The 20,806-nt window shown below is 45.5% G+C and overlaps 1 protein-coding gene across 1 annotated transcript in view; it reads left to right on the top strand.

Annotated features, from left to right (window-relative positions):
- Window positions 1-20,806, top strand: part of PDE149 (integral membrane TerC family protein) — a 188,362-nt gene that overhangs the window by 103,597 nt on the left and 63,959 nt on the right. The gene's annotated exons all lie outside the window — the stretch shown is intronic.

Here is a 20,806-nt window from a genome sequence, read left to right as displayed (position 1 = left end):
TTTTAAATTTTAAGGTTAATTTGTGATGAGTAACACAGGAGATTGGAGAGTACCACTTGGTCTTACGTTACAACCATTGGTGCATTAGCCGGAACTGGCATGGCATGCGGTCTAAGACTCCAAGCAACAAGCATCAAGGTGGATACAGCCTAAGGTGCAGCCATCCAGGTATGGGCTGCAGTTGACTGTTGCTGTCCAGTGAAAGGGCTGAATCTGACAGGTGGTTAGCAGGCAAGCTAGCAGCTGAAGTTTTGGACAAGATGCTTCATCTAACCCAAAGTGTGCACATGTGAAGTGCAAGTTGAATTGGCACGTTGATAGTTCAAAACCCTAGTTGGACAATGGGGACATTGGTAGAAGTTGTGATAAGTTATGTTGGATAGGTGCTAGTGGGTTTTTGAGGATAGTCTTGGCTATATGGAAATGACTTGTGGTGTCATTAGGTGTAGAGATTTAATTCTTAGAACCAGAGTCAATGAGTGTTGAAAGACTTGCAAGTTCAAAGGGCTTGGCATTCAAAATTTTGGATGGGCAGTGGCCCATTTGTGGGTAAGGCCAAGTGAAAATTTTAATTGCCACAATTAATAATTGCTGGAATTACATTTCTACTTGAGAACTGCAATAGCAGGTGTGCCACTTGGCAGGTGGAGAGAGACATGCCATGCAAGGTTGGGAAGCTTGTGGGGGTTAGTTGTGGAAGGTGGAATAAGAGAGAATGAGTTGTGTGAGCAGTTGATTGTTGTCCTAGGGTTTGCAGTAGCAACAATGCAGCAATCTGGAGCATGCCACATGACAGGGGCAACAATGTTCTTCTCTGCCTCAGTGAGAGGCAATGACAGGAGGAGGGTTTGCCAGCCATGCTAGGGTTTTACATTCCTTTCCAAGTTGTTGATGTCATTAGGATCACTATCAAAGCTACAGTTTGAAAGGTTCTCTTTGACTGATTTTCACTCTGCTCTCAGCAAATCTGAAGATGTTCAACACTGTCGTTACTGAATCTAAGCCTGGTTACTACTGTAAATAGGGTTTCTTAGCCACCTTGGGAACGGTGCCCACAAATTGCAGCCTTGTGATCAAGGGGATCGTTATGAATATGAGAATTTGCGGCAGATCTAAAGAAGCTTGCTTATCTATAATTGAGAAGACCTGTATGCAAGTGTTGAAGATAATTCATGCTCGAATGGTAATGTGGGGATTTATGGTGCTGGTCATTTGTGTCACCCTTCATTATTGAATTTCTACAGAGGTTGACCGATTGGTTGAGAAGTGGGGATTCTTGGAGAGCAATCCCTCTTGAATTCGAGGTAGGGATTGGCTCTCTTATAGATTGGAGTTCAATTTCAGTGTACTACAAGGTTTGAAGAACAAAATCCAAAGAAATATTGTAAAGAGTTCTAGTTTTGGGTCCAATCTCCACCACAAATTGGTAAAATGTCTATTTCAATCCCTTTGCATTTATTGCTTTCTATAATTACTGGTCAATCCCGTCGTTTACCATCCTTCCCAATAAGGAAGGCTGGTTTCATGGTTCCATTCCTGAGGTATATCAACTCTCTCAGGTTGGTGGGCCCTAGGCACTTGATTGCAAGCCAGTTTTCAAGAAATTTTCTAAATTTACTCTCATTTGTGTGAAAATGAGCAAGCATCTCATCATGTAGCAGTGAGGACTCATGTTTTGATGATGATGCAGTGTTTGAACAATCACAAACGGAGAGAATGTGATACCCAATCTTAGAATGGGCACTAGTAACAGGCAACATGGTGAAAATGTCAGATTTGATCATGAGCTGGGTCCTTCACGGCTTCCTAATGCTGAAAATCAGCAAGAAGAGGGGGATTCCAATGCTCAGTGTAAGGCACCACCAATGGAAGTAGTTGCAATATTTTCTCATCTTTGAATAGATCCTTGGTTTGCCGAATTTATGCATCCAAGTAAGGACAGCAGGGGCAAAAAGAAATCATCTTCTAAGGCTTTAGAGAAGCATGAGTTACCACAAGTTGAGGCAACTCAGTCCCAAAAATGCACCAAATGCATTATGCTGCCAATGAGGAAATGAAATGTTAGTAGTGGGGCAAGCATAGTAGATGCATGGCAATCTTGGACATGCCAACCCAATGTCTTTTGGACAGCAAGGCATATATCCTAATGTTTCTCACCTAGGGTGCTTTGGAGGTGGTTTTGTATTCTTTCCATGCAATGGCTGGTCATGGTGCACAAGTTATACAAAAGAATTACTTGCTGTAACTCATGCACTTGCTATGTGGAAATGCTACCTTTTAGGTGAAGATTTCATCGTGTAGACAGACTGATTCTGCCATACTTAGATGACACTATTTGAGAAGCATGTGATTTGGGCGAGTTTCCTCTCAAATTTCCATTTTTGGAAAGGAGAATGTGGTGGTTGATGCACTTTCAAGGCAGCCCCAAATTTCAGCAATTACCATGTCTTATCATACTGAGTTGAAAATTGGTGTCATGGAAGAGGAATATGTTGCTGATTTTGACTTTGGAAATGTTTATGATCAGCTTTGTGAAGGCCAAAGATATGAGCATCATGTGCTTCATGATGGCTTTCTTATGATGCATGGGTGATTTTGTGTCACAAAGCAGTTGAGGCCAAAGGGGATGGTTGAGAGTCATTCTCCCTCATATATAGGGCATAGAGGGATTGATGTTGCAATCAAAGCCATACAACATTTTTTTGATTGATTAACTTTGAGGCATGCGGGAGATATTTTGGGGATCCATGACAGCGCACCTGTAGTTACCTTTTTCAGGGCTATAGATAGACCTAATATCTCAGACGATACCCTAGACTGGCATGTGGTTCCACTAGAGGGAGTCACCCTAGACAGAGCCGTTGAGAGATCCAAACATAGCCCACGGCATGCTAATACACATCTCTGTTTGAGGCATCACTCATTAGGTGAAATATAGACTTCAAAATTCAGGTTGATGTAGTCAAAATCTTGATGGTTGAAAAGTGTTTGCAAAGCCTTTTATTTTGTGTGAGTATAAATATTCGGTGCTTGCATCTTTAAATCCATATGGTGCTCTTGAACGTCTTCCTTACCCGCCCTTTGACTTAATTGAGTGGCGGATCCTTGATCAATGGTCAATGTAGCTATTGGCAACAAAGATGCTGAATGATATTAATAGCTTCATAAAGTTCTCCAAAGCTTTAAGATTTGTGGGTCTTTCATGGTTTGTGCCAATTCATGTTTTCATGCATATTTTCAAGGCTACTAATCTCCATTGTTGTCCTGCTATGTTCATTTGCAAAGGTATATGTGAAGAGTTTTTCGCATCTATTTTTGGAGAAGGTTGGGATAAGGTCGCATAGTGCAAAGAGGAGATGTTTAAATGCAGGGAAGAATGTGAGAATGACAATACTTTGAACTTAACCAACTTGATTAATTATCACCATGAAAAATTGAGAGAGAAAGAGAGAGAGAGAGAGAGAAAGAGAGAGAGAGAAAGAGAGAGAGAGAGAGTGTATGTGTGTGAGTCGACACAACATTGAGAGGGGAATCGGTCCCTCCCTGTATCCAGGAATTTGTTTAAACAAAACCACGAGCATTAAGTGCATGAACCATATATAAAAGTGTTGATTTGTTGCAATTCCGAAAACTATGGTTTCGAAACCCTAATTTTTGCAAACTCCAAGCAGCAAGTTGATTCTATTTTTTAGTGCTTGAATTAAATCTAGCTAAGTAGAAAGTGTTTCTTGGATGAGAGATAGATAGAAGAGTACAAAGGAGACGATTGAAATTTCAGCTCGAGAGCTTATTTCAAATGAAGAGAGAGTCCTCTAACATATAGGTGTGGGGCTTGGATGCTCCAAAGTGGAAAGTAGAGGCTACAAATGACAAGTGTTTGTTGAAAATGATAAGTGTAGGGATACTTGTCTCTTGAAAATGACACATGTCCTCTTTTAAATGCCAAATACTATTTTTTTAGAGAAAAAAGCTTTCAAACATTCTACTCTAAAAATCTCTCAAATGAATAAGAATTTGAGATAGTTGTTGATACAAAATTGTTCCTTGCGAAATTCGAGAGACTTTGACACAAACATAATTTTCATTTGAGAAACTTCCTTAAATAGTAACCTCCTAAAATTTAGGAGTTACCAAATTTAGCTTTTGGAGAGTTTCATTACATATGTTCACTGGTTCATGGTTTGTTTATTTGATCATGAGCATCTAATTTTACTTTCTGAAACCACTCATTCTATAGCCTTCTAGTCAATGTAACTATTTGAGTGTAAAAGTCTTAGTGATTTGAGCTTTCTGGTCAATTTGTCTGTTCGACTAAAACTTTTAATTTATCATGGGCATCTTGTTAGTGATGACCCAAGTATAATTATAGGGTGTTTTAGCCATTGGCCACCCTTAAATAGAAAGATGAACATTCAATCATATCTTGAAATACTTAAATAATACAAATCACCTTTCAGAGTACATGAGCATCAAATTGATTTGGAATCATTGAGGCAATATGTCTTGGTAATAATTAATTTACAAAAGGTTTGTTACATGATGTGTACTCATGCAGGGTGTCTAGTACCAACGTTACATTGGTAGTTATTATTTATCTTCATGGGTGAACCATAGTTGCCTTTGTACAATGTATGAACTTGTCTATATGGTATTGTTTATACCTTACATCTACATCAATTGTCACGTTTTTCGTGGTAAAGGTAAAGGTGCTTGCTAGGTATCGTGAGCATAGTATACATGAGTTGAAGAAGCCTTCTTCAACTTGATATGCTTTCATGTGGTTGTTGTTGGAGGGTCTTTATGAGGTGTAGTCTATACCCCTTTGCTAATAGACAGTGGTGTCCACTCCATGGAATGAGTGAGATGAGCACGAGATAGAGGTTAAATCCATGCAACACTTGTGTCTCAATGAACAATTTTTGGTAGAAGGTCCATGCCATTGTGATTGTTGTGACTCTTTTTTATAGAGTGTTGCGTATGAGTGATTGCAAGGGGTCCACTATGGGCTTTTCTCCCCGCTTTGCCTAGTGAGCTATCATTTGAAGAAGACAATAACTTCATTAGTGAGAATGAGTACAAGATTTTGTCTCACCCTTCGATTTTGAGGAGTCTTCTTCAAAGTCTCTTGATGAGCACTCAGATGGTCCCGACGACGACGACAACGATGATGATAGTGACGCCTCACTCCAAGCCTCTCTCTTTTTTGTATGATTGTATCCACTTCTACCTATGATCTAGATTCTATCCATGTATGTTGTTGTACCACATGTTGTGTATTCAACCACCAAGGCTTAGCATATGCAACTTTGGCTTGTAACCTCATGTATTCATCTTATTTTGTAATGGCATTGCTATTTGGACTTTAACATGTGTTCTATCAATTGTTGTTTTAAAAAAAGCAAGTGTTTTCTCTATACTAATATTGTAACGTACCTTAAAGAATCTTAAAATACCATTTAGTACCATATTTTATTATATCTTAATATTATATCTTGCCATATCGTATCTTTCATACTTGACAACTATGGTATGGGCACAAATTATTGTGTATTAAAGTGCGTGTACACGATGTAGCATTAAATATGGATTAAAGGTGTAGATAGATACCTCAACCTATATATTTGGGCCCTATCACTTGTACTTGCATCTCTCTCTCTCTCTCTCTCATACACACACACACATACAGCTCCATGAAGCTCCATCCACCATAGGTTGTCGATCACACATGCGAGCTTCATACCATAGTAACATGGAATGGGGGACGAGGATGGAGACAGGATGGGAGACGGGGGACAGCTAAAAGTAGGAAACGGGGATGGGAGGTGGGATGAGGGAGGGGATGGTATACGTAAATAGCATTTGAAAATGTATGCATGCAATGTGGTGGGTGGATGTGTGGGCATAGTAAGAGGGGATGGCCATTTTGTTACTTTCTCGTCCCAAGTCCCATCCCATCCCCATGTTAAAGCCCCCTCTTATGGTAAGAGGGGATGGCAATTCATTATTCATGTCCATGTCCTTGTCCCTATCCCCATTTTCATCCCCGTCTCCAAAACCAAAAAAAAAAGTCCCCTAATAGGGGATTGGGTAGGGGTTGGCTAGGACGAGGGGACAGCTATTTGGGATGGGACAAGGGACGTCTCCCATTCAACTCTGGTGTCCCATTTTGGCACATCCGTTTAGGATGGCGTTCCTGTATTGCGAGGCCTTAGGACAGCCATTCCCTTTACTGTGCTTCCTGTGAACAAGAAAACTAGGAGGCTATGAGACATAAATCTCCTCCTCCAAGATGCCATTCAGAAAGGCCGACTTCACACACTTCTAATAAACACGCCAATGGTGATGGGCGGCCAAAACCAAGATAGTTGGAATAGTGGACATCCAATCTGTCAATGTGAAAGTCTCAAAAAGTCCATACCCAATAGTGATATTAGAACATGTTTGCTACTAGCTGTGCGTCTATTGTTTGTAGTGTTTCAGCTGTTGCTTAAGAAGAAGAAGAAGAAAAAGAAGAGGAGGAGGAGGACACCTACGTTGCATACGTGCTTCTCTAGGCCACCTATTGTGCCATATCAACTTCTTTGATGTGGCTTCCTGTACCAACTTTGCTACTGGCTAAGTTGTCTCCTCCACGTGATGCCCTTAGCTGTAGTCAATGTCTTCTTGCCTTGAATGTTGATTTGTTGCAAACTTTGCTCACTTCCAAGAATGTGCGGGATTTGCATGTGACTTGTTCACTTATAGGTGCCACCTCCAATAGCTCTCTTCGCTGTTGCATTTTGTCCTGCATTCATTTGCTTGCCTCCAAACATCAGATGTTATTAAACTTTATTTCATGAGAGTTTTTTTTTTTTTTTTGTGAAAGAAAAAATTCATGTGAGAAATTTAGGGCTTATCATTTTAAGCCAATTTCTCAAAGATTCATGACCAAAATTTGGGGCTTTTCCAATCTAAGCTCAAATTCCCAGAATTTCACTAAGGAAATTTGGAGCTTTATATGATGGCCTCAATCTTCGTTACATCAGGGTCTCTGACGACGTGTTTAAGACCGCCAAGGTGCTCGCCTTCCAGATTAGGTGGAAAGAAATGATGGGCTAGGTGTCCATTGCTTGGCTTTGTGTGTGTCCACACATTATTGTATGTAAAAGTGCGCATTTAGATGTGAATACCTTTTATACCTCTTAGCATTAAATAAGGGTCAAAGGTGTAGGTGGATATCTCACTTATTATTATTAATCTATCTTTCAATTTGTGTATGTACAAGCTCATTCCGTCCCCCCCAATTTGTCGCGTCTATTGTTCGTAGTGTTTTAGTTGTTGCTTCAGAGGAGGAGGAGGAGGAGGAGGAGGAGGAGGAGGAGGAGGAGGAGCAGCAGCAGCAGCAGCAGCAGCAGCAGCACACCTATCTTGCATACGCGCTTTTCTAGGCCACCTATTGTGCCATATCAGCTTCTTTGATGTGGCTTCTTGTACCATTGGCTAAGTTGTCTCCTCCACATGATGCCCTCAACTGTAGTCAATGTCGTCTGCCTTGAATGTTGATTTGCTGCAAACTTTGCTCACTCCCAAGAATGTGCGGGCATGTGACTTGTTCACTTACAGGTGCCACCTCCAATAGCTCTCACTGTTGTGTTTGGTGCTGCATTCATTTGCTTGCCTCCAAACATCACATGTTGTTAAACTTAAGCTCATGAGAGTTTTTTTTTTTGTGAAATGAAAAATTCATGTGAGAAATTCAGGGTTTATAATTTTCAGACGATTTCTCAAAGCTTCACGACCAAAATTTGGGGCTTTTCCAATCTAAGCTCAAATTTCCAAAATTTCACTTAGGAAATTTGGAGCTTTATATGATAGCATCAATCTTCATTATATGAAGGTCTCTAATGACGTGTTTAAGACCGCCAAGGTGCTCGCCTTTCAGATGAAGTGGAAATAAATGATGGGCTAGGTGTCCACTGCTTGGCCTTTGTGTGTGATCACACATTATTGTATATAAAAGTGGGCATTTAGGTGTGAACACCTTTTACACCTCTTAGCATTAAATAAGGCTCAAAGGTGTAGGTGGATATCTCACTTATTATTATTAATCTATCTTTCAATTTGTGTATGTACAAGCTCATTCCCTCCTCCCCCCCCTCAAAACAACCCCCACCAATGGAGTTCCGTCTAGTATGGCTTGTTGATTACATACTCGAGCTCTAGACCTAACATGCATTTCGTCACTTGATTGCACGTTCTTCACTATATGTCATTTCATTATCAATTATGGATGAAAAAAGAAGGCAATTGGATCTAAAATATTGTGCATGACAAAATTGATCTATAAGGTTATCTATCCTAGGTAACAAATACCTATTTTTGATTTGTCACCTTATTGAGTTGTTTGTAATTGACACAGAAGCATATCATGCTATCCTTCTTTTTAGGAAGAAGGATAGACATACTCAATTGGGATTTCCTCGGCCCAATAAAACCCTTAGCTACATCATCTTGAACTTGCCTAGCTATCTCATCCTCCTCTTTCGGACTAAACCTATAAGGTAGCCAAGAGATGGGATGGCTATTCTTGGCAATGCCTTGATCCTATAGTCTAAGGTTTTGCAAAAGGACAGAAGTCTATCAAGTAGTTTGGATGGAAAGACATTAGCAAACACATTTAAGATTGGATCTAAGTACTCACTTACATTTGAATTTACTTTAACATTATTATTAAAAGAAATTAAATTACATTACAAATCAAATGATTGAACTTTTTCAATGAAACAAATATAAATAATAACATTTTGATGAAAGAAACATTCACTTAATTCCAATGCTGAAATCCTATTTATATTACTTTCTGTGATCTCGGAGGGTAAATAAATCACATGGAATGAATATTAAGTTCAAAAGAAATTACATGAGTCTTGTAGTCAATGTACAATGAGGAATATTTATCTAAAAACCATTGCATGCCAAGAATGATATCGGCATGGTGAAGGCTCATGTGGGAGCTTTCGCTCAACTGCCAAGACCCACGGACCGCTTATTGTTTCAAGCGTTCCAAGCGAGCTCTAATGGCTATCTCTCACCTAGCCGACGCGCCATCGATTCTACGAGTGTAGTGAGCTTACCTTGATGCTTGATCGAGTTCCCTCCTCTCTCTTGCACTCCGGTAGCTCCACGATCCTTGATGCTAGCTCAAGCATCCTCAAGTCTCCTCCATCTCCAAGCTCCATCCTCCATAGCCGCACGCGCGAGAGAAGAGAAGAGAAGAGAAGAGAAGAGAAGAAGAGAAGAGGAGATGGTGAAGAGCTTCATCCTCTTGATCCCTCACTCCCACGCATACTCACTCCCTCACACTCTCACACTCCCTCTCTCAAGAGCACACACAAGCAAGAAGGAGAGAAGAAGAGAGGAAGAAGAAGACTCTTTTTGCCACACACCAAAAGAATGAGCTTCTCATTCACTTTTCAACTTTATATACAAAGCCCTAAATCCTTTTTGAGCGGTAATTCCCTTTTCTCTTTTTTACATGGCCGGTCGTAGCCTAGGCCCTTTTTCCCATTTCCCACCATTCTAATTTATCCTATTCCCAATTAATGCGTACACTTTGCACAGGAGCGAGCCTGGCGCTCTTTTACAAGGATTCGGAAGCGCTTTCACATTGTAGTGGTGCGCCTTTTACTCTTTTGTTGTCTTGGGGCGACACTGAGACTTTCTGAGGGTCGTGCTCGAACATTTAAAATTTTCAGGGTTTGGTTACCGGTCAAGGCGCCTTTTTTGCTGTTTTCTTCTTTCCATTTTCCGCTCCTCTGTGCTGCGGGAAACACGGTAACACTATCCCCCTCCTAGCCAAGTGCCAGTCCCGTGGCACTGCGGAGGGAAGGAGTAGCTAGTTAGGTCTGCTGCTAGGCGGAACTGGTAGGTGGATGACACTGCTTCCAAGGTGGTTGTGTGAATGAGAGGTGATGGAGTTTAATGACGATGACCAAGAGAGGTTCCGGCGTGCTTTAGGCTTCATGAAGATGCTTGGCATCTTTCACACAGTTGCCGCGTCCATTATGTAGCCGATCGTCTCTTGAGCACCAGAAACACTTGAAGTAATAAGCAATCCCTTAGGAGGATGGTATTGGAGGGATTTATTCTGGAGAAGCCCCCCCCGAACTCTGTCTTGACAAGGATATGGTTTGTCTTCGCATTGAAAATCTGTGTCTTTGATTTTAGGATCTTTGTCTTTGAGTTGAAGGTCTTCAGTACTGCGTTGAAGATCTTCAACTCTGCCTTGAAATCCTTCAAGAATGTGGAATCAATAAGCAATCCGTAGATCTTGAGGCATTGGGCATGCATCTTTGGAAGATGAGGTTCCAAGATCTATGCCAATGGCAAATCTATCTTGACTTGGTTCAATTATGGTAGCCCTCAGCAGGCAGATGGCTGGACACCGGCACATGGGAAAAGTTTTGGTCATTAAAGGATGCCGTGGGTGATCCTCTTCAGCGGAATAGCCTTTGCTTGAAACTCGAAGATAACCTACAAGAAAAGTTGTGCACTCCCTAAGGGGTGTGTCTGCCTCTCCGTGTAGTGCGTGGTGCTCGTGGCAGTGGAACTGGGAGATGGGTCTAACCTTGGGCAAGCCCTTGGTAATGTCCCAACTTGAGGACCCAGTTCGTGTGTCGTTGGAGGTGCGGTGTAAGTCTTAGGGTGACAGGTCTGAAAGTCCTGCCCTTGATGTGCCCTAAGCGTGAAGTGCGGAAGGGGCTAGGGAGAACCCTAGGTGCAATGACGGTGGTGCACGACGCGGCGAAGGGGAGTTGCAAGCGGATCTTGCGAAGGCCACTCTCGCTTATCTTGGCTTAATAGTAGATGCATCCCTTGGCTTTGCTATACTTTGCTGTTGTCTCTTCTTTTTAGTTCACCCTGTTCTTTTGTTGCCTTGTGGCTTGCTTCTTTTTCTTCTTCTTTTTCTTTTTTCTTTTTCTTCTTAAAAAGAAAAAGAAAAAGAGGCTTATACATGGATACATGTGATACAAGGGCATGACGGGAGTTTACTCCTCGTCATCCGACTGGCGGGTAGGGGATGGTGGAGGGCGGGGGGCCTTATTAAGGAATTTGCGACTCAACAAGTAGCCCTTGAGATTGAGGCAGGTTTTGAGAGTGGTGGTGGAAAGGAAGGGGTGGTTGCACTGGGTGAATTTGCTATCGCTCATATCTTCGAGCAGTGCAACGCAGAAGGATGGCAAAAGAGTAGCGCGCATCATGAGGCGAGTCATGGTGCTGGTATCTATGGCGTTGGGGTCAAAGTAGAGGGGTGGGAGGTGGCGTTCTTGAGGTGCAGGCTCTTTGTGGACTAGGACCCTAATTAGTCTAAGATAATTACAAGTGGTTATGAAGGCGGGGTCGGGACAGGAGGTGAACTCGCTAAGAAATCTATCTATAGAGCTATACAAATCAGGGAGGGTAAAGAGAAGGGCGTCCTTATGGGAGGTGCTATTGGCGTTATAGATAATGGGAAAGTCGGACCTGCCGTGGATGGACGGATTAAAGTCGACACCTACCCTTCGAGGATACGGCATGAAAGTGGGGTCGGTTCTCTCAGAAGGGAGGGCGTTACAAAACGCCATCCAAGCGTCAAGGTTGACGTAAAAAATGCGTCTTCTCCAGGTGGGTTGGCAATTATAGCCTTCCACCGATCTAGGCACTTGGAGGACTTTATCCTGCCAAAATTCGCAGTCCTCGGCTCCCCAAGCAGTTGGGTTGGCCTCTCGCTCCGCTAGCCACTTGGCCTTGAGCCTTGCACCCATAGCAATTACGTTGTTTACAAGTTGAATGGGTGTTACTCTGTTTAATGTAGTGGGAAACTCAAAGCTCAAGTCGAAGGGATCGCGGGCACATTCCTGCTGTTCCCAGATAATCAACTCTGCATGGAATTCAGCGGGCAGATTCTCAGGGCGCGGTTGGAGAGGGGCAGGTTGTCTTGGAACAGTTCTAACATTCAGCTTTTTCCCTGCCTTCTCTACCATTTCTCTCGTGCGGTTAGCCTGGGCTGCTTTCCTCTCAGTAGATGTGTCAGGGGGCTGCACTTCCTCTTGTTGTGGAGGAGGGGGTGGTGGGATGTAGTCCTCCTTCTGAGGTCCCAGATCAAACTTTGGTTCACCCCTCTCTGCTTGCACGTCTTCTTGCGCCTTCGCCTCTGTGAAGCCGAGTTCGTCTATTTTCCGCGCCGTCAAGCCTACCTATGCAATATATCTTCTTTGCTCCTCCACGCTCTGTGGCGGGCCTCCTAGCTGCAATGGCACATGCAGGCCTGCTGTTAGGGCTTTGCGTGCAATTGCTAGCTTTCTCTGCAGCTTATCATTGGCCTCGTTTCCTTCCGGTTTGGTGGAGCGGAGTAGCGTGTTGAGGAAGGTGTGCTGTTGGGCTATCATGGAGAGCTGGGTAGCCTCTGCCTGATTCTCAGCCAATACCCTATCTCCTTCCGCTTTGGCCAGCCGGCGTGCCAAGTCTCATATTCTCCCCTCATTGTGATCAGCCCATTCTTTTGCTCTTTTTTCCATATCTTCCAGGCTCTCCCCTTGATGGAGGGTCATAGCCATGAGTTGTTGCTGCTGGTCCTCAAGCTCGGGTGTAGGCGGGATTGCTTCTGGCGTTCATTGGCGATTTGTGCGTTGAGCTGGTCCAGCTTCACCTGCATCCTTCGCACCTGCTCTCCTCTTAACTAATCCAGCTCTGCAGTCTCCTGTCTGATCTTCTCCAGCTGGTTTTGTGCTTCCAGGTTGACTATCAAGAGCTGATCGTTTTTGTGCCGCAGGTGAGCATTGGTCTCTCTCTCTCCGTTGAGGTGTTCCATTAAGATTTATCTTATTCCTTCCCAAGGAGCGTCATGTTCCTTCAGGGCTTTTGATTCTTCTGCATCCTTATTGCTGGCTTTTTCCTTTAGCACAGCAGTCTTCCTTTGGTATTTTGTTATCTGCTTTGTTTTCTCCAGTTGGAGAGCGGCTTGTGATTCTCGTTCTGTTGCCAGCTCCTCCATGGCTGTTCTTTTTTCTTCCTTGGCCCTTTCTAGCTACGAGAGCAACTCCTTAACATATTCGTCATATTGGCCTGTTGGAGGTGGGGGATGGGACATGGTGGCGGTGGTGATAGTGGCTTCTGTTTTCTGCCTCTTTAGCTCCGGCCTTGGCTCCATATCAGCCGTGGCTGCCCTCTTGACTCCTGACGTTGGGGTGGCCAGGCCCGCTTCTCTTGCCAACTCCCTTTCCACTAGGAATTGCAGCCAAGTGACCATGTTGCTCTCATCGACTTTTGGGGTGGAGCCTTGGGTGGCGGTGGCAGTGGGTGTTGTCATGATGAGAGTGGCTGGCGTGGAAGGTACGAAGAGGGGGGGAGTTGGCATCATCGGTTCTTTGCCTTTTCCTTCTGCTGGGGGCAGGGATGTGATTTTCGGCACACTGGTACTCTTTTGTGCTGCTCGTCAATGGAGCGACGGGTGGCCAGCGCTATCTCTTTCTCTTCCCTCCTTCTCAGCTCCTCTTCAGTCTTATTTTTTCTCTCCTCCTCATCCCTGACCGACTCCCTTCGAGCCCTCTCGAGATCTTCCTTTTCTTTCTTCTGCGCTCCTCTTTCCTCTTTCCATGCAAGGCTTTCGTCCTTTGTTTTGCGTGCCTTTGTGGGCTGCCCTGGGACTCCCCCTCTTCGTCTTCATCAGTTTTCGTTTCATTTGAAGACCTACGTTGCTCTTCTGTGTGAGGTGGGGATTGTGACGGTGACTTGTCACTTCCTTCTTCGTTTCTCTTATTGTCTTCTTCTTCCCGTCCTTGCCCTAGTGCTTCTTGGATTATGGCCGTAAGGATGCCTCCAAACCCTATGGTTGCGGCTTTGGAGGATGATGCCTTGCGGGTTGATCGGGACGATGGGGATTCTTCTCTAGTGACTCTTCCTCCGGTTGCTAGGGCCTTAGCCGAAGCCTCTATGGTTTTTCTCACAAGCCCATTCAGGTTTACCTCGTCCAACGATTGTGCCGCAATGGTGTCGAGCAGAGGCACGTTGATCCGGCTCATTATGCTGTTGTACCTCTGGCTCGAGAACAAGGCGTGCACCATTTTTGCTTGCAGCTGGATTACTGGGTTTGGGATGTCTGCCAAGCTAATACCATCATTGGTATGGACCTTCACCTTGTCCATTCCCAATATGGCGTAGAGTCCCTCTTCGGCTTCCTTTCCACCTTATTCGGCAGCCCCAGTGCCCTTTCCACCAACTTCGGGGTCAGCTCGATCTGCACTTGCCTGGTGGCTTCATTCTCGGGCACCGTGATGGTGCCTCTGTTTCTGTTGAAGGTGCGTAAAAAGTCGGCGCACTGGGGGTAGTGCACCCTCTGACCCACCGCGTCTAGGTATTTCTGCAGATGGCACTGGTTTGTGATCTGGCGCACTACTGGCTCTTCGATGGCCATGTCTTCAAGGTTGAAGATGTGACGGAACTTCAACTAGTTGAAGGCTCTCGTCTCCACTGTGAGGCCATACTTTGCTTGCTCCTCCTCCGAGAAGGAGAGCTTGCCCACTTTGTCCTGGCTTGCCATGATCGATGCCTGCAAGTTTAGCCACTTCCACTATTAGTGCTTTTTGACAAATAACTTGCTGAAAGAAGAAAAGCGTAGGAGATTTTATTGAGTATAGCCTTAACTTTTCTTTTCAGACTTTTACCATTATATCTTACCATTGCATTTCAAATTTTATTAACATTTCATACTTGGTTTACTTTTTAAATTGCACCTTACGATTCCACCTTACCCCCTTTCCCTTTGGAACGAGAAGAATCCGTCCCAGGATTGGAGGTTGAGAGGACAAGGGCGTTTAGCATAAAGGGCGTCAGTCTATTTGTGCAGGAGCCCCGCATAGAAGTTGGGGTTGTACTCTAGCTGAGCTTCCCGGTCTAACTCGAATGGGCAGATACCCACGTGCGTGATGTATGTCAGAACATCGGTTAAGAGATCGCCAGAATCGATTCGACTTGCAATGTGGAGCTGTTCCTCTGTTAAGAGGCGGTCAAGGTAGGGATGCCCCTTGACGTGCTCTTCCATGGGTCGGCCACGTAGAGTGGTTAATACTCGATACGAGGTTGGCGCGACGTAGGTGGGGTCATACTCTGCTATTTTGATTGCACGGCGCTGCTCGGCGTTGGTCATTATGCGGCACCCCTCAACTTCCCATTGCAGCGTAAGAGTGTACCAATGCTTCAAAAACGTGGAGTCCGTATCAGCGAGCTTGGATAACTCGGTTATTTCCTGATCGGTGATAGCAGAAGTGGTTCGCTGATCGTAGGATGTGATGAGACGTTGTTTAATGGCTTGCTCTTTGGAGATCTCGTTGTTGAGCAATTGAGCAGCAGCGCGAGAAGCTTTTGCTAATGCGAATTCAAAAGTCTCCCAAGAGCAAGGCATATTGCGCACTTCCGTTGCAAAGGGTTCTTCTAATAGACCTAAGTCCAAGCGGTCATAGCTGAGGGCTAGTGACACGAAGGTGGCATCTAGTCGTTTAATACATTCCACCACGTCATCCCTGGTGTCCTCAGTAAGGTCAGCGGCTAGTACTAGAAAGGATTTTCGTTCATAGAAGGGCGTAAGGCCGACCGGTGGCCGAGGTTTGTTAGAACTAGAGGCCTTGACAATACATAGTTACGGTTGGGAGTTTCCTTGAGCCTGCCGTTGGGCCGCTTGGAATATGGGTGGGTTAGGGTTAGCCACAACAGCGGGACTGCTGCAGTCAACTTTGCTTCGGGGAGTCAGATTGACTTGGCCGGATGATGCCTCCTGTGACGGTGGCTGTTGCCTGGGCCGATAGGTTTGTGCGACTCTCTTGGGCCGAAGCGTAGATGAGTCGGATGGCTTGGGCTCCGGAGAGCATTGCGGCTTATGGTTTTGAGGTGTTATGGAACGTGGGCTGATCAAGCTTGAGGGTGGTGCATGAATAGTGCCTTTGGCCGTGGGGACCTTAGGGATCCACAGCCAGGTATTTCCCTTGTAGTAGCCTTGCGCATGCAAGAGGGCTTTAGGGACCCATCTTTGCTTGATCACGCGGCGCTTCTTGTGATTGCGTCTTGGCCTCCTAGGTTTAGAGTTCTGGGTCTTATGAGGATAGGAGCGTCGACTCCTAGGCAGTTGTTGCGGCTGTTTAGGCACCCATTGAAAGCGAGGCTGCTGGGCCTTAGCTTTGGCTGCTGCGGGTTGCGGTTTATGGAAGTCGGGGAGTGACAGCCGTGCGCTACCCCTCTCCTTAGTCTTGCCCACGGATGTTTCTACCGGTGGCTTTGCGGATGGTGATGGTGTCGCGCAGCCCTTGCTGAAAGCTGTGACAATGCGCACATTGCCTATTGCCAGGTGGATGCGCTGCGACTCATAATCAACATTGCAGTGAGTCTGCTTTTTGAAGGTTCGTCCCAGCAGTGACTCCGTGTTTGCGTCTGTAGCACTTCGCAATACGTAAAGGAGCATTGGAACAGTCTCAGACTCGGTAGAAACGACGACTCTGCACTTGCCGAGAAGTGCGTATGATTGAGCCCCATATGGGTTTAATTTGGCAGTTGTGGGTTGGAGTAGTGGTTTGCCAAGTTGGATCCAGTGATTGTGGGTTAAGACATTGAAGTTTGCTCCCTCGTCGATCAAGGCGTTGAAAACGCATGTTTACTTGGCAGTGACCGTTACACGGAGGTAAGCGGGTTTTACGGCTTCCTCATTCTCTTCGTTGCTTTCGGTGATTGTAGCTACCCGTACTTTGACCAGTGGTTCTAACAATGGTGGCTCGTGCAAGGATGCGTGGGAGGGTAGTACTTCTTGACACGACTGCCATTAAAGAAACCTATTCCCTCACCGTCTAGTGTCTCAAGCTCGACATTGCGGGTTCAGCTAATCGCACGAACCTTGAAAGGTCCAAGGCCTCTGAATTTCATTTTTTGCTTATGCTCCTTAACTGAGTAAAGAAGCACTAAGTCACCCTGTTCAAACTCGCACTGCTTGATATGCTTGTCAAACCAGCTCTTGCGTCGGGCTTTCTCACAGATAAGCGCGTGGGTGTCTAGAAGACGAGTCTCTGATAGACGTTCTAGCTCGACCAGGCGTTGCGTCCATGCTTCCTTCCCTTCCCATCGTTCTTGAAGTGCTATTCTCAGGCTAGGAAAGAAGAATTCTAATGGTAGAATTGCCTCAGTTCCATAGGTCAGCCTAAAGGGGGTTTGGCCGACAGTTGTTTTATATGCTGTACGGTAGGCCCACAAGGTTGCCATCAGCTTGTTGTCCCAGTTGCTGCATGAGGTTGAGACTACTTTAGTCAGGACATTGATAAGAATCTTGTTAGTTAATTCTGCCTGGTCATTCGCCTGAGGGTAGTATGGTGAGGATTTGCGATGGATAATGAGAAAGGTGGATAGGAGATGTGCTATCACTTCATTGATGAAGTGTGTGCCTTGGTCACTAACCAGTTCGATGGGGCAGTCGAAGCACGAGATCACTTGCTCCCATAAGAACTTGGCGGTCGTCCTAGCGTCGTTTTTTCGTGTGGCTCCTGTCTCTGCCCATTTTGTGCGGTAATCCGTGGCCACAACGATGTACTTGGCTTGTGAGTATTGCACTGCAAGACTGATAGGCGCTATGAAGTCGATTCCCCATTTTTCGAAGGGTTGGCGAGCAATAATTGGGGTCAGCTCCATTTGATCCTTACGAATCGGGACTTTTGTCCGTTGGCACTCATCACAATGCTTGATGAATCACTTGGCGTCACGGAAAAATGTGGGCCACCATAGTTGAGACTGCAGCACCTTCCGTGCCGTTGTGTCTCCACTAAAGTGTCCTCCCGCGATGCCGTTGTGTGCCTCTGAGAGCACATCGTGCATCTCATGCTCACACACGCATCTACGCAGCAATCCCTCTTGCCCCAGCCTATAGAGTTGGCCTGCAATTAGTTGATAGGGCTGAATCTTCAGGATCAAGCGCCTAAGTCGGGCTTTTTCTATTAGTCACTCGGGTAGTCCGTGTTCGAGCACTTGGACTATGTTGTCTGCCCAATACGGCGTTAAATCAGCCTTAAATAATTCTCTCTCGCTGGACAGGTGGAATAGGTGGGCGTCGGGTAACTCGTCAACGATGCCTTGTCCAATGGCTTCTCCTGTGGGGATTCGTGACATGTGATCAGCCATGTAATGCTGTTTTCCCTTTCGCACTACCACGAAGAAGTCAAACTCTAGAAGTATGAGGAGCCATCGAGCTATGCGCCCTGTAGCACAAGGTTTGTTTACTAAATAGAGTAGGGCTTGATGGTCCACGAAAAAGATGAAGGGTGTGGCCAATAGATAATGCCGGAATTTCTTCATAGTGAACACCATGGCTAATCCCTCCCTTTCTGTTGTCGAGTAGTTCATCTCCGTCTCAGTGAGTTGTCTGCTAGCAAAGCTTACTGGATAATCTAAATTATGCTCACCAGGTTGGCACAACACTGCCCCCACGGCAAACTTAGAAGTATCGATGTGCACGTGGAAGGTAATGGTCCAATTTGGGGCTCGTAGAATTGGTGCGGTTGTTAGAGCCTTTTTCAATTCTTCGTACGCTCGTTGGCATGCCTCGGTCCACTCGAAGACAATCAACAGCTTGTACAATGGTCTGGTGATCAGCGCGTAGTTCAGTATAAACCGCCGATAGTATCCTGTATGGCCTAAGAAGCATTGAACTCCCTTGTAATTAATTGGGGGTGGAAGGTCAACAATAACCTTGACCTTCGAGAAGTCAGTGGCAATGCCGTTCTTCGACACCACGTGTCCTAAGATTTATCCGTGCTTTACCCAAAACTGACACTTCAAGGGGTTCAAGGAGAGACGATATAAGCGACCTTGTTCAAAGACTTCGCGGAGTTTGTCTAAGTGTTCGATCCAGGTCGAATGGACACACAGGTCGTCGACAAAGACTTTCAACTCCTTGCGAAGCATGTCCTTAAAGATAGCGTACATGAGACGTTGAAAAGTGGCGGGGGCATTGGTCAACCCGAAGGGCATGACTATGTATGCAAAGACGCCCCACTCAGTGGCAAAGGCAGTCTTGTGCTTGTCTGCAGGATGCACTTGCACCTGGTTGTACCCTGAGAAGCCATCGAGAAAACTGTAGGCTTCCCTGCCTGCCACCCTCTCAAGCATGTGCTCGGTGTACGGCAATGGATAGTTGTCTCTCTTCGTAGCAATGTTTACCTTCTTGTAGTTGACGCACACTCGGATTTTTCCGTTCTTATTCATCACAATGACTATAGCTGACACCTTGTCTGTGTGCTCAATTTTGTAAATGAATCCAGCTCTTATCAGCTTGTCAAATTTCTCTTTGACAACATGAGCGTGTTTCGGATTCATAGGGTACGGTCGCTGCTTGACCGGCATTGCGTCCGAGGCCATGGGTATGTTGTGAGTCACAACACTCGGATCTATCCCCTGTAGCTCTTCTAAGGACCAGGCAAACACGTCTATATACTCTCGCAAGAGAGCGACAAGGCTCGTTTCTTCCTTGTCCGTCAAGTCGTCGGCAATGAACACTGGTCGAGGTGTTTCCCCTTCCTGGGCGAAGTCTACCTCCTTGACTTTGGCTGGTCTCTCGATTGGTTTGCTCCTCTGCCCTTGACGTTTGGCACCTAACAGAACTACTACCCTATCCTATTTTTTGAATTTTGTGAAGCGTTTCGGGAGGTCTTGCGACTTTCGCTGTTCTTCTGATCATGTATCCCTGGATTGCTTTGCCTTTTCTTGCCTTATTCGTCTACGCCTCAGGTGGATGGGTAAGTCCCCCTTGGTACGTCTGGTCGTGGGCAGCTTAGGGATCTCTGGATCACTATCTGAACTAACTTCCGATTCAGAGTCAAACTCTCCATCTTCGTTGGAAGAGGTGGTCTCCCCTGGTGGCCGTAGTTCAGATGGTGATTCAGTCCTAAGTATTGATGTCGTTTCTAGCTAGGCTAGGCCTGCTTGCTCAAGGTCTATGGCTCCCATGCGTTCCAACCAAGCGCAATCACATTCCATATGCATGACTCCTCGCTCTACTCTAAGGGTCTGCCTTTTCTGCGGCTTGGCTTCTGCTCGTATTTGCTCAATTTCTCGTCCTTCAGTGTCGTATTCTATGATATCTACTTCACCCTTGTTCTCATCATTGAAGGATTGACAGTCTTCGTACTTGTCGCTAGAATCTTTGTCGTCTGACTGCTCGTCATCTCCCAGGGTTTGATATGTCTCATGCCGTTGGTCGGGGACTAGGGCCCAGTTATACATGAGGTTTCAAATTGTGCACTCTGGTCCATTGCCACTTGGATTCCTCTAAGAGATCCTAGAGTGGTTTGAAATTTGCAGCTGGATTGCCAGCTAGCTGGTTCGTTAGGTATTCCGGTATCCCCTGGAGTTCCCTTTTGTTGGATGGTACTTGGAAGGAGGTTGTGCATCCAGGGTCGGCCTAATAGGACATCGTAGTCCACTCCCTTCATGACTATAAAGTCGACAGAGAACTGGACACCTACGATCTTCATTGGCCAATTCTTCAGTACCCCGAATGGCTTCACTCTCATACCATTTGCTAGCGTGACATTGAACCTAGCAGTTTCGACAGGCGGGTTTCCCCAAGTCTGAAGCACTACATGGCTAAGCGCACTAACCCCAGCTCCTGTGTCTACAATCCCCTTTCTTGTTGTGTCTCCTAGGGCTAGGACCGGTAAGACTGCGTGCATCTCAGAGTCTTCCCAAAAGGCATTGACGTGCAAGGATTTAAGCATGGAGTGCAGCGTCAAACTTTGTAATTGCGTTTCTGCATCATGGTCTT

This window comes from Lygodium microphyllum, chromosome 2 (assembly GCF_053477565.2).
Source record: "Lygodium microphyllum isolate KBCC chromosome 2, Lygodium_microphyllum_v1.1.10, whole genome shotgun sequence".
In the NCBI taxonomy this organism is placed as follows: domain Eukaryota; kingdom Viridiplantae; phylum Streptophyta; class Polypodiopsida; order Schizaeales; family Lygodiaceae; genus Lygodium; species Lygodium microphyllum.
This window is presented reverse-complemented; position numbering and strand designations above follow the sequence as displayed.